Source organism: Triturus cristatus, chromosome 2_1, assembly GCF_964204655.1.
Source record: "Triturus cristatus chromosome 2_1, aTriCri1.1, whole genome shotgun sequence".
Lineage (NCBI taxonomy): Eukaryota > Metazoa > Chordata > Amphibia > Caudata > Salamandridae > Triturus > Triturus cristatus.
In genome coordinates this window covers 25,995,885-26,011,061 of record NC_140581.1, presented here as the reverse complement: position 1 = coordinate 26,011,061, position 15,177 = coordinate 25,995,885, and positions in this window count along the sequence as shown.

Below are 15,177 nucleotides of genomic sequence, written 5' to 3'. Positions count from 1 at the left end.
TTAGAGAGTAGTAGAGAGCAAGTAGTTTAGAGCAAGTAGTAGACAATGTGTAGTAGAGAGTGAGTAGTAGAGAGTGAGTAGTAGAGAGAGTAGTGGAGAGTGAGTAGTAGAGTGAGTAGTAGAGAGTAGTTGAGAGCGAGTAGTAGAGAGTGAGTAGTGGAGAGTGAGCAGTAGAGAGTGAGTAGTAGAGAGTGAGTAGTAGAGAGATGGTAGCAGTGAGTTAGTAGAGTGTGAATAGTAGTGAGAGAATAGTAGAGAGTGAGTAGTAGAGAGTAGTAGAGAGTGAGGTGCAGAGAGTTAGCAGAGAGTAGTAGAGAGTGAGTAGTAGAGAGTGAGTGGTAGAAAGTAATAGAGAGTAGTAGAGTGAGTAGTAGAGAATAGTAGAGAGAGAGTAGCAGAGAGTGAGTAGTAGAGAGAGTAGTAGAGAGTGAGGAGTAGAGAGTAGTAGAGCGTGAGTAGTAGAGAGCGAGTAGTAGAGAGTGAGTAGTAGAGAGTGAATAGTAGAGAGTGAGTAGTAGAGAGAGAGTAGTAGAGAGAGAGTAGTAGAGAGTAGTAAAGAGTGAGTGGTAGAGTAGTAGAGACTGAGTGGTAGAGAGTAGTAGAGTGAGTAGTAGAGAGGAATAGTAGAGAGTAGTAGTAGAGAGTTGTAGAGAGAAAGTAGTAGAGAGTGAGTAGCAGAGAGTGAGTGGTTGAGAGTTATCGTTAATCCACATTTGTAAAGCGTGAACAATCACCCATAAGGGTCTCTAGGCGCTGGGGGCCGTCGGGAAGATTAAGCAAGCTATTGCCCAGAGTCACATGGTGCTGGGCTAATCTGCTGCTGGCGCCGGGGATCGAACCGTGATCCCCAGATTCCGGAGCCAGTCACCCTGGCAACGGCGCCACAGAGAGTAGTAGCGAGTGAGTAGTAGAGAGTGAGAAGTAAAGAGTACTAGAGAGTGAGTAGTAGAGAGTGAGTTGTAGAGAGAGAGTAGTAGAGAGTAGTGGAGACTGAGTAGTAGAGTAGTAGAGAGTGAGTGGTAGAGAGTAGTAGAGAGTAGTAGAGTGAGTAGTAGAGAGTAGTAGAGAGCGAGTAGTAGAGAGTGAGTAGTAGATAGTAGTAGAGAGTGAGTAGTACAGAGTGAGTAGTAGAGAGTAGTAGAGTAGCAGAGAGTGAGTAGTAGAGAGTAGTAGAGAGTGAGTAGTAGAGAGAGAGTAGTAGAGAGTAGGAGAGTGAGTAGTAGAGTAGTAGAGAGTAGTCAGTCAGTGTCAGTCAGTGTCAGTCAGTCTCAGTCAGTGTCAGTCAGTCATTATCAGTCAGTCAGTCAGTGTCAGTCAATCAGCATAAGTCAGTGTCAGTCAATCAGTGTCAGTCAGTGTCAGTCAGTCAGTGTCAGTCAATCAGTGTCAGTCATTGTCATTCTGTCAGTTTCAGTCAAAGAGTGTCAGTCGGTGTCAGTGTCAGTCAATCGGTGTCAGTCAGTCAGTGTCAGTCAGTCAGTGTCAGATAGAGCAGTTCTGCTGACCTGGTTCTCTGGATCTAAAGCAGCTCTGCTGACCTGGTTCTCTCCATCTAAAGCAGCTCTGCTGACCTGGTTTCTCTGGCTCTACAGCAGGTCTGCTGACCTGGTTCTCTGTCTCTAGAGCAGCTCTGCTTACATAGTTCTCAGGCTACAGAGCAGCTCTGCTGATCTGGTTCTCTAGCTCTCAAACAGCTCTGCTGACCTGGTTCTCTGGCTCTAAAGCAGCTCTGCTGACCCGGTTCTATGGCTCTAAAGCAGTTCTGCTGACATTGTTCTCTGGCTCTAGAGCAGCTCTGCTGACATGGTTCTCTCCCTCTAGGGCAGCTCTGCTGACCTGGTTCTCTTCATCTAAAGCAGCTCTACTGACCTGGCTTCTCTGGCTCTACAGCAGCTCTGCTGACCTGGTTCTCTGGCTCCAGAGCAGCTCTGCTGACCTGGTTTTTAGGCTCTAGAGCAGCACTGCTGACCTGGTTCTTCGGCTCTAAAGCAGCTCTGCTGAACTGGTTCTATGGCTCTACAGCAGCTCTGCTGACCTGGTTCTCTGGCTCCAGAGCAGCTCTGCTGACCTGGTTTTTAGGCTCTAGAGCAGCACTGCTGACCTGGTTCTTCGGCTCTAAAGCAGCTCTGCTGAACTGGTTCTATGGCTCTAAAGCAGCTCTGCTGACTTGGTTCTCTGGCTCTAGAACAGCTCTGCTGACCTGGTTCTCTGGCTCTAAAGCAGCTCTGCTGACCTGGTTCTCTGGCTCTAAAGCAGCTCTGCTGGCCTGGTTCTCTGGCTCTAATGCAGCTCTGCTGACCTGGTTCTCTTCCTCTAAAGCAGCTCTGCTGACCTGGTTTCTGTGGCTCTACAGCAACTCTGCTGACCTGGTTCTCTGGCTCTAGAGCAGCTCTGCTGACCTAGTTCTTAGGCTCTAGAGCAGCTCTGCTGACCTGGTTCTCTGGCTCTACAACAGCTCTGCTGACCTGGTTCTCTGGCTCTAAAGCAGCTCTACTGACCCGGTACTATGGCTCTAAAGCAGTTCTGCTGACCTGGTTCTCTGGCTCTAGAGCAGCTCTGCTGACCTGGTCCCTTGGCTCTAAAGCAGCTCTGCTGACCTGGTTCTCTCCCTCTAAAGCAGCTCTGCGGACCTGGTTCTCTCGCTCTAAAGCAACTCTACTGACCTGGTTTCTCTGGCTCTACAGCAGCTCTGCTGACCTGGTTCTCTGGCTCTAAAGCAGCTCTGCTGACTTGGTTCTATGGCTCTAGAGCAGCTCTGTTGACCTGGTTCTATGGCTCTAAAGCAGCTCTGCTGACCTGGTTCTCTGGCTCTAAAGCAGCTCTAATGACCTGGTTCTCTGGCTCTAAAGCAGCTCTGCTGACCTGGTTCTCTGCCTCTAGAGCAGCTCTGATGACCTGGTTCTCTGGCTCTAAAACAGCTCTGCTTACCTGGCTCTATGGCTCTAAAGCAGCTCTGCTGACCTGGTTCTCTGGCTCTAAAGCAGCTCTGCTGACCTGGTTTTCTGACTCTAAAGCAGCTCTGCAGACCTGGTTCTCTCCCTCTAAAGAGCTCCGCTGACCTGGTTCTCCTGCTCTAAAGCAGTTCTGCTGACCTGGTTCTCTGCCTCTAGAGCATCTCTGCTGACCTGGTTTTATGGCTCTAAAGCAGCTCTGCTGACCTGGTTCTCTGGCTCTAGAGCAGCTCTGCTGACCTGGTTCTCTGGCTCTAAAGCGGTTCTGCTGACCTGGTTCTCTCCCTCTAAAGCAGCACTGCTGACCTGGTTTCTCTGGCTCTACAGCAGCTCTGCTGACCTGGTTCTCAGCCTCTAGAGCAGCTCTGCTGACCTGGGTCTCTGGGTCTAGAGCAGCTCTGCTGACCTGGGTCTCTGGTTCTAGAGCAGCTCTGCTGACCTGCTTCTTAGGCTCTAGAGCAGCTCTGCTGACCTGGTTCTCTGGCTCTATAACAGCTCTGCTGACCTGGTTTCTCTTTCTCTACAGCAGCTCTGCTGACCTGGTTCTCTGCACTCACGATGCATGCACCCGACTTCACGAAAATATATTTAAAAATAATATAAGTTTATTATAAGTACAAATATATTATTTTTATGAATATCTTAGATAATCTATTGTATGTATATTAAAGACACATACATATCATTTTGGAACATAACATTTTTTTGCGGGAGTTGCGCACTCAGCACACCCCAGCACGTATATGACATCACACGGGACCCACAACCGCGCAAGCATCTCGTACCGTAATGCGCATGTGTCGCGAATGCGTGGAAGCAGGAGTCACGTTCTTGTCGCATACCCATCGCGCACATCACATAATATTAAATGTATATGATGTAACTGAAAATCACGCAGCCGCCACACACCGTACGCGGATCCTTCACGACTTTTCTAAAATGGCGGCTAGAATGCGTGCACCCACTGTGATGTGTATGCTTTGAGTGCGCGACTCCAAAAAAAAAAATTGGACATTTTTTTTTAAAGGAAATAATATGAATATATTAAAATAAAAAATGAAAACAAGAAAATTAATCAATATTTCAGTTTGAATTGTGTTACATTTTTTGTTTGCAATTTTCAGAAAAATATATAATGTTATCTAATGAATAAATTATTTATAAACAGTTAAAAAACTGTAGAAAATCAGTACAAAAAATAGGTATAACTACTATCACACTTAAATATTAGCATTTAAAAAAGCTTTGAAATTCACTAAAAAAAACATAAGTTTCACGGGTGTTATAGTTAGCTGGCCATTTCAGTCATACAAAACCATAGAAATTCCTCCGTTATAGTTAGTTCTGCTAACTATAACTCGCGCGCCTGCAATGCACTGCTGATGATGTCACATATTGCATCATTCATGACATGGTCTGTGACATCACTGATGACATCATTGATGACATCTCAAATGACATCACTGATGACATCATCCACGTGACAATCTGATACACCTCATCATACACTAGTATAACCTTTCATCACTCACTGTAAAACACAGAGTCCCATATTTGAAACCATTGACACACCAATAGCAGTTACTACATACCCACTCACTGATTCCTAAGTCTACACACACAACTACTCATTCAACAGAATCATTTATACATACAGTCACTAATTAATACAACACTATCAAATGCACTTATACACATATATAGACATTGACACATCAGCAGTCATCTTAGTCAGTTATGCAGTCATCCTACTCACTCATGAAAAAAATTAATCATACTTACATTTATCCAACTACACCTCATTTATTCAAACACATAGTAACTCATAGTTAATATGTTAAAAAATCACCACTACAATTATACACTCATTCATATAGTTACTCTCACAATCACTGACTCTTACACATACGTATTTATATACACCAACTCTCACATACAATGCCTTTTATTTGTTTACTTTGTTGAAGATGTACAACTAAAACATATATTCGCTCACCAACACACAAATAAATACACTCAGTCACCCAAACAACTGTTTCCACATGCACTCTTAAACCTATACACCTAGTCAATCAACCATTCACATGTCTATGCATAGAGTTACACACACCCCATCCAACCACACACAAACTCAGTGTCCCATACAAATACTCACCCAACTAATCAATAACTAATATACACTCTCATGTAGTTAGTGACCAACTGATGCAGCATGTTATACAACAACAGAGACAGTGCTGCACACATTCACATAGTTTAGTTACTAATCCATGTATTAAGTGAGACACTTAATTACTCTCTTAAACAGGCAGTCAGACAGCTAGTAAGTCCTCCATCCAAACAGTTATATATCCACTCAATCTTCAATACAGATTGGTATATATATAATACATATTTAAATTTCAAACTAAACCACATTCACTGGATGATGTCATCAGTGATGTCATCAGTGATGTCATTTGAGATATCATTCATTTGATAACTTTATTTCGGTCATAGACCATAAAAGTGCAAAAATACATACATACATAGCACATCCAATAAAACAATAAATATATGTATTTTAAAAAGAAGATTAAACAGTAAGTTATCAAGGATATTTCGGTAGATTAGGTTAGTTTAAAACTTAGCCTACGGCGCCACATACCATAAAGGAAACGAGAGACAGCAAATACAATGGGCGGCGAGGTGTCATATTTAAGAACTCTACATGCCTGCACATAATGTCTAAAACCCAAGTTTCTACATATTGGGATAAGCCAGGTTTTGCGTATATTTCTATATGCTGGACAGAAGAATAAGACATGGATAACATCTTCTCTAATATAATTACATGCCGGGCAAGTTTCATTTTCAGTTTTTGCCCATTTCGAGGTAAATGTCCTAATAGGTAAGAAGCCATACCTTAATTGAGCATATAGTTTCCTCGCAAGAGGGGGTTGGACTATATGAAAGAATTCCTCCCATCCAATTTCAGATTTAACTGAGAGGAACTCAGTAGAGAGCCTACCATAGGTTGTTGAGCATTGTAGTGCACATAGATTTTGCAGCCTAATCAAGTTTAGCAGCTGGGCCCTAGATATCCTCGGGCAACTCAGCTCAGGGGTCCCCCATAACTGAGGCAGACCTATTTTAAGAGAAAGAGCCTTAATATAGGAAAGCCATGGAATATTTTTATTTTTTATCTGTTCCCAGACCTCCCGAAATTCTGCTCTGAAAGATGCCAGCTCTGGTACTGACCAGAGCCTCCTCCAATAGAGCAAGGGTCGCACAGCTGCCAAATTCTCAATAGACTCCAGGCCCAAGTCCATTCGCAAGGGGATGAGGGGTGTACTTTTTGGTAGGCCCACCAAATTCCTCATGAAGGCCTGTTCAACCCTCAAAAGGCTAAATACATTCTTATGGCCCCAAAGCTCGGCGCCATAGAGGGATGCAGTCCGAGCCTGGAGGCCATAGATCTCAAGGGCGGGTGCAACCAGTTTAGAAATCGATGCTCTCTGAAGCTTGCCAATGCCCCCTGCTATTTGTGAAAGTCTAAGAGTGGATCTGGTAATCTGGTGGCCCCAGCCAAAGTCCTCCGTCAAAGTAATCCCAAGGTAGACGAAGGTTTTGACTCGTTCCAACGGAACACCATCCAGAAGAGGGTTCGGGCGCGTACACCTCGGGGGATTAAAGATCATAAAGTTGGTTTTATCCAAGTTGATCTCCAATCCCCTCGAGGCACAAAAGCACACAAAACCGTCCAGGACACGCTGGATGCCCGAGGATGTTCGGGATAGCAACAGAGTGTCATCCGCGAACATTAATGCGGGCACCCGACCGCTCGTCAACCAGGGAGCATCATTATCCTTTACATCGTTTAAGGTATCAACAAGGCCATTAATAAATAGACTAAAAATGGTAGGGGCTAGAACGCACCCCTGCCGGACACCCCTGGAGACAGGGAAGCGGTCCGAGAGATCCCCGTGTCTCCCACACCTAACCGGTGCATAGTTTCGAACATGCAAACGGGTCAGGATATTAAGCAGGTAGGGCGGAAGGCCCAGGTCAGCCAATACCTCCCACAATTTTTCCATAGAGACTAGATCAAAAACAGCCTGCAGGTCCACAAAAACAAGGTAGAGGCTGCCACCCTCAACCCTTGTAGTTTTCCAAAAGAGGACCTGGAGCCGGAAGATCTGGTCCAAGGTTGAGATACCGGATCTAAATCCAGCCTGGAGGGTAGACAGTATTTCCCTTTCCTCCATCCAAGCTTGTATCCTGTCCAATATAATTCTACCCATTAGTTTTTGTTTTGTGTCTAACAGGCTAATGGGCCTGTAATTTGAAGGGGTAAGTGGGCATCCCTTCTTGTAAATGGGAACAATCTCAGCCCCCAGCCAGGTGTCCGGTGGATCAGACCCCATAAGGATCGCGTTGAACAAGATAACAAGATATGGCGCCCATATATTTGGCTGGGATCGAAACAGGTCCCCCGGCAATTTATCAAGGCCGGGAGCCTTATTTGGGAGCAACCTAGCTATGGCAAATTCTACCTCCTTCAAGGTAATGCTCTCTGGGGGGTCAGAGGGGTACACACTCGATCCCGACCCTCCAACCGAGGCCCCCGTCAGTCGATACTCATGACGGGGGTCTGGGGCAGGGGGTCGGACGAGTATGACGGCTCCCTCCTGTTGGAACCCTGGGGCAAGCTTAGAGCCTAGCCGAAGTGAGTCATCATGCTCCAAACATACGTATAGAGCCCCAAAATGAGCTTCCCACACTGAGGGTGCAATATTTGGGAAGATGGCTTGCCCTCCTCCCTTAGAGCCTGTAGTAACAATGGCCCAAAATGTCTTTGCGTCCTTAGTCAGGAGCGCACTTCTCAGCTCTTCCCACCTTGTTTTCACCCAGTCCCTCTTGGCTCCCTCGGTTGCCTTTTTATAGAGCAAGCGGGATGACCTAATTTCTCAACTGTCCTTGAGTTTAATTGCAGTAAGGAGGTCCTTCTTAGCTTTCCTACAGGTGGCATTGTACCATGGGTGTATCTTAGCCCCATCACGTCTAGGCCTACTAAGTGGGCAAAGTACATCCCCCAGCGCACTGGCCAACTGCCTATGAATTTTTATGGCATAGCCGTTTGAGGGCAAGTTGGCCATCTCAGCTATCCATGGTATAGTAAGCTGGTATACTTCACCCAGCCTAGACGGGGAGCCCTGAAAATAAGGCCATTTGACCCTACGACGATTATTCGAGACCATAGGGGGCATGGTCATGCTGGTGGGGCCAGCTTCATGGTTAGTCAGGCCAAAGCTCCCCGGCTTCAGTGTTAGGACAAGGGCGTTGTGGTCACTATCATATCTCGGTTGGACTCTAAATTCCAACAACCTATCCCAGTGTTTTACTTCCATCATGATGTAATCAATGGTGGAAGTTTGTTCTACCCTGTTGAATGTGGGAAGTCCCGGACGGTCTGGGTCCAGTCTCCCGTTACACGCTCGCAGAGACGTTGCAAGTGAGAAAGATTTTATTTGAAGAACCAGCCGGGTCCAAGCCTTGACAGGAGGGATCTTTGGTTCTGGGATACAGGTCTTCGTCATCCTGCTCATCCAAATCAGGGTTAACCAAGGGCTCAAATTGACAATTGAAGTCCCCACCAACGATTATTGTAACTGAGGGGTCAAGTGTCTGGATAAAGAGATCTAGTGCTTTAATCGTGTCTGACTCCTGTCCACTCCTAACTGGCCTAGAGTAAATATTTATTATAGCTATTTTTGGTGAGTTCAGGGGTGTCAGTAACACACATTGGACATCAGGGGAGTTAGTTGATATTTGGATAGCTTGAACGCTCAAGTGGGTGCCTATCCAAATTGATAGGCCAGCAGATGGGCGACCTCTGCCACTAGTTACTGCCAAGATGTGAAAAGTTGCGTAACCTGGGCTAGCACTCTCCTCTAGAGCCCATGTTTCCTGGATCAGGCAGATATCATGTGCTGCCATAAAGGAGCCCCAGTCAGGAGTAAGTAATTTGTTTTTTAACCCAGCTACATTCCACAAGAGAATTTTTTTATAGTTCCATCATCTACCTTACCAGTGTCTTTTGGAATCCCTGTTGCCATAATGGAAGAGCTGTCACAGATAAGGGTCTCTGACTGACGGGGAGAGGTCTGTTGACATTAAGCCACTGGATACACTTATTTTTTAAGTCAGTATGACCTTCATTTTTTCCCTGACTTAGAGGTGGTACCCCCGTTAGGACTACAACATACGTTAAAGAATCTGGGGGAAGATTAATGATTTGCAAGTCCGGTGGGGTAGCTATAGAAGATGGATTTATATTTGTTACAACCAGAGCATCAGAGGACCCCCTTACCAATCTATATCTTTCACATCCTATTTTGTCATCACTGGGGGTGATTATTGCTTTAGCAGAAGCTGGGGCAGGGTTCCCAACTACCTGGGGACTATCAACAACTGGGTTTATACATAAAGGGGGGCTAGACATTTCCAAAGCTGGCTCATTGTTGATGGGGGCCAAAGGTGATCCTTAGCTCCCAGCAACACAATCAACTAATAAGGTAGTCCTAGCTTGAGGAACAGTATCGCCTGCTTCACTAAAGGCAGACTTCCCATGTAGGACCGTTGGGGGCGTTTTCCCCAGACCCATGTTATTCAGGGTAGAGGTTAATCTATCAATCCTAGATGCCAGGGATTTGATGTGTTTGCCAATAGTTTGATCCAAGAGAGATTGAAAGTCTGCTACTAGGCTAGTAACCCACAGCGGAGCTCCCATATTCGCTGAGGAAGGGCCGATAGGAGCTAGTACAGAATCGTACTTAGGCCCTATGCTTTTAATGGGCTTTTTTGCAGGTCTCCTTTTCTTGCCTCTAGGGCCCGTTTTATTTATTATAATGGTATTTGGGGGGGATGGGGGTATACTTAGGGGTAAGTTGCTAGCTTTTGCATCTGTAGGGACCTGGGCACAGGGTAAATCAGCAAATGACGACGTAAGAAAAGAGCTTACGTCGGGAGGGTTTGTTATAATTGTTGAATAATCCCCTGCTTGCTCTATCAAGGGGGCAACAGGGGTAATTGACAACCTTCGTTCTGTATTTTCAATAGCAGTTACCACTACCCCAATGGATTTTTGAAGCATCTTATCGATAGCCGTTAGCGAAGGGAGGGGTAGTTTCGTGGCCAGCTGTTGTCTCGTCACGGGGCGAGAAACTACGACCTTTTGGTTTTTACCCATTTTGTAGGATGGTTAGAAAGAATGATCCTTTCCTACAAATCCTTAGCTAAAAAGCCCAGGGGGAAAATAATAATAATATTCAATGATAACAGTACCTTTGGGCAAATGTCTAGACTATCGATGGTGTCCAGTAACAATGTTAGGGGGGTGGCCCGTCCCGGCCTCCTCCGGCCCCTGACGGGCAAGGACGGGCCCGCCCGCGCGGCGGTGTTACTGGGCGCTCTTGTAGCGCGAAGGCTGCAGTGATTCCTCCCACCAGGAAGCGAGGGTTTGTGGGTCCTGAAGTCCTCCAACAGCAGTGTCAGCAATTAGCGTGTCCCGCGCGGCGGTGTTACTGGGCGCTCTTGTAGCGCGAAGGCTGCAGTGATTCCTCCCACCAGGGAGCGAGGGTTTGTGGGTCCTGAAGTCCCCCAACAGCAGTGTCAGCAATTAGCGCGTCCCGCACGGCGGTGTTACTGGGCGCTCTTGTAGTGCGAAGGCTGCAGTGATTCCTCCCACCAGGGGGCGAGGGTTTGTGGGTCCTGAAGTCCCCCAACAGCAGTGTCAGCAATAAGCTAATAAAGTTTAACCTTTGTTTTTTCACTGAATTTCACTGAATTTCAATGCATCATCATGAATGACCAATCGAGTAGATTTAGCTTAATGATTTCAACAAAATTGTCCATGAATTGAAAGGATGAGTAAAGCAAGCTCCTAGCAGGACAGTAGGTAACAAACCGGCAGACAATCCTATCCAATCCAATCCAATCAAGCCGGCGGGGTGTGTGGGGAATTCACTGCGCTCTCCTGCAGCTCTTGTCCAAAGCCCAATGAGTCCTGAGGCCCGGAGGACTAGAGGCTAATAAATGGGAAGCTAATTCAGGCCGCCACAAACCACCGCTGCCACCGTAACTATCACTGCGGGGCGGAGGCTTCCCTCACCACACGGCACCTGACAAACCTGCCTCGCTCCAGTCACATCCGTAGCCGGGCTGAGACGCCAAAACAAGTGCCTTCCAATGGCGGCTACGGCAGCGCAAGGTACTGCTTCCACACAGCTCTCCGACTCCAACAACAATAGAAGGACAGCACAGGCCGTGAAGAGCTGCTGACAAGAGAAGAAGGGTTTTCAAACGGCCACGGCGACCGCAGAGCGGTGAAGCACCTGAATGAAGATATTTGAGATATCATCAGTGATGTCATCAGTGATGTCACTAACCATGTCATGAATGATGCAATATGTGACATCATCAGCAGTGAATGTGTATATATATATATATATAATTCACTGAAAAAACCATAGGTTTCACACATGTTATAGTTAGCGGAAATTTTACTGATAAAAAACCAATGAAATTCCCCCGTTATAGTTAGTGCAGGCAACTATAACTCACGCGACCGCAATCCTCTGCTGATGCTAATACAGTATTTAGACACTTATTTGCCCATGTCTTCTTCCATACATTTTTAGCTATACATATATTACAAATATTTTTTTTTCATAAAGACACATATGTCATCAGCAGAAGATTGCGGTCTTGTGAGTTATAGTTGCCTGCACTAACTATAACGGGGGAATTTCATTGGTTTTTTATCAGTAAAATTTCCGCTAACTATAACATGTGTGAAACCTATGGTTTTTTCAGTGAATTTGCAAGGTTTTTTAAATGCTAATTCCTAACTATAACGTGTGTGAAACCTATGGTTTTTTCAGTGAATTTGTACGGTTTTTTAAATGCTAAGTTACTTTACGCCATTCGTGGCGTGCGCACCCACTTAACGCAGTTCGTTCCGTGCGCGGTGCGCTTCGCGCACCGTGCGCGCACAGTGAGCACGCGGTGCGCTTCGCGCACCGCGCGCCCACTTTACGCAGTTAGTGCCGTGCACGCACGGTGGGCACGCGGTGCGCTACGCGCAACGCGTGCCCACGTTACGCTAGATGGGCCATGTACGCACGATGCGCTTCGCGCACCGTGCGCACATGGAGGACATATGATGCACTTCGTTTTGAAAGGTAATATTTTAATTTTTTGTATATTTTATATGCCATGCACAAATGGTGCACTTCGGGCACCATTTGCACACGGGGTGGAGAGAGTGTGGATAATTTTTTTTTTTATTATTTTTTTTTTAAATATTTTAATTTAGCTCATACATTAATAACCCATGCACAATTGGTGCCCTTCGGGCACCAATTGCACACGGGGTTCAGAGAGTGTGGATAATTTTTTTATTTTTTTAAATTTTTACCGTACGCGTACGGTAAGCGTAATCGGCGAAATTACCGAAAAAATAAAAATTCCGTTTTTTGCCTTGGGGGATCTTTGGGGACTCCCTTAACATGGCTATGTGTGTGGGAGCTGTCTAAACAGCCCCTTTACATGTTTTTGGGCTTTAGATTTTAAAAATCACTCTCAGTGCGAGAGAGAAAATGGCGGCCGCCGCTTCCTGGTTTCGGCCGATTCGAATGTTTACTAAGATCTAAGAGCCAATCAGAATCGCGCTCGCGCACGCCACCGTACGCGTACGGTAAGCGTACCGTAAGCGCACCGTAAGCTGGCTCAGATATATATATTGATTTAAAGGCTATTTTCTCAGAATCTACTGAACAGATTTACACCAAACCTACAAAAGGCACTTCCTTGACCTGAGGACTACCTCTCTGCTAAATTTCTAGTAATTCTGTTCAGCCGTTCGGGCTGTAGCCCTGTCTAAAGGTCCTATGGAAAAATGCATGGGAAAAACGCGTTTTGGGACCCCCCTTTTATCTCAGCCCCCGCTTGACGAATCCCCCCGAGACTTTCAGGGTAGGAGCAGAGCGTAGCGCCCCACCTATTTTGAAAATTTCGCGAGGATTCGTCGACCGGCGCCAAAGTTATTCAAAATAGAATGTTGCGGATTTCCTATGGAAACGTGGTCCTAACTATAACTACCTACTGGCGACCGCCAGTAGGTAATATATATATATATACATATTCACTGAAAAAACCATAGGTTTCAGGTACGTTATAATTAGGAATTAGCATTTAAAAAACCTTAGAAATTCACGAAAAAACCATAGGTTTCAGGGGCGTTATAGTTAGCTGGACTTTTCACTCGTACGAAACCATTGAAATTCCCCCGTTATAGTTAGTTCAGCTAACTATAACTCGCGCGCCCGCAATGCACTGCTGATGACGTCACATATTACATCACTCATGACATGGTCAGTGACATCACTCATGACATCACAGATGACATCTCAAATGACATCACTGATGACATCACTGATGACATCATCCAGTGAATGTGTGTTTTTCTGAAAATTACAGATGTTTTATATATGTATATCTCGAGGTCGATGGAAGAATAAATGGGTATATAAGTGTCTAAATGGATGATTTGTTTTTGAAAAATTGACTGTATAACTGACTGATTAAGTGTATCTTAGGGAATACATGGATTAGTGAGTAATGTTTAAATATGTAAATATCTGTATCAGTCTCTCACTTTGTGTATAAGTGGCTTCATGGGTTGGTGAGTAGCTACATGAGTGTCTATATAGGTTATTAGTTGTTTTTTTTAGTATCAGTATGAGTGTCTGAGTGTCTATATGGTTCGGTGGGGGGTATTACGTAGTGCATAGGTGCATGAATGAGTGACTCACTGTTTGTATGTGTTGAAGACTGTATGGGTGGATGAGTGTGTGCATGGGTGTGTTAGTGAGTGAATGACTGTCTCAATAGTGTCTTTATGAGTAACTACATATGTTTTAAACTAGTATATGTGACTATTGGTGTATATAAGTGAGTATATGTGAGAGTGAGAGATTGAAAGAGTTCCTGTATGAATAAGTATGTGTTTCTATAAGTGATTGTTTAAAAGAATAAGTATGTGTAAGTTTCTGTAGAAGTAAGTATGGTGGTGTGTGTATAACTGTATATGCAAGTAAATGGATGTTTGATTCTTTATTAGCATGAGTGACTATGTGTGTGAGTAACTCTATGGATGAGTGGCGTTATGTAACAGGATGTATAGGTGTATGAGTACATATGATGAGTGAGTACATGTATGAGTGACTGTATAGGACTGTTGGTGAATGAGTGGATGTGTATGTGGATCTTAGAATTACTGAATAGGTTGTTGTAACTGATATTGGTATGTCCATTGTTTTGAAACTTTTAGTTTCTATTTTTGAATGTGTGTATCAAAGGTTATATTAGGGGGAGAGGAGGTCTGCCACGCTATCACAAGGATGATGTCATCAATGATGTCATTTGAGATGTCTTCAGTGATGTCATGAGTGATGTCACTGACCATGTCATGAGTGATGTAATATGTGACGTCATCAGCAGTGCATTGCGGGCGCGCGAGTTATAGTTAGCTGAACTAACTATAACGGGGGAATTTCAATGGTTTTGTACGAGTGAAAAGTCCAGCTAACTATAACGACCCTGAAACCTCTGTATTTTTCAGTGAATTTCTAAGGTTTTTTAAATGCTAATTCCTAACTATAACGTACCTGAAACCTATGGTTTTTTCAGTGAATTTCAAAGGTTTTTTAAATGATAATTTCTAACTATGCCTACAGAGGTAGGACATGTGAAGAAAGAAGAAAAAACGCACAGAAAGAAAAAAAAGAAATGCAGAAAGAAGCAACAGAAGTCCTCAAAGACGAAGAAAAGTGCAGGAAGAAGGATAACGTGCAGAAAGAACAAACAGAAGAGCAGAAAGAAGCCTTGTTGCAAAATAATCCTGTACCCTCAACTTTTTCAGACGGATACTGGTGGTAACTGAGTCTGACTAACCAGTCCTAGAGCCAGTGCTATGTTAAAAGACACTCAGAATACAGTGAAAACGCCTACATACACTATGGAACACTATGCGTTGGGGTCCCCCTGTGATCAGCATGACCTCCTCTGTAAGCCCCTAGTATATAATAGGGCAGGAGATTAAAACTACCTCTCAAAACGCGCCACAGGACGTGTTTGCACACGTCACCTCAGGCCCCGTCCCCTCACTTCCTCACTGTGTAAA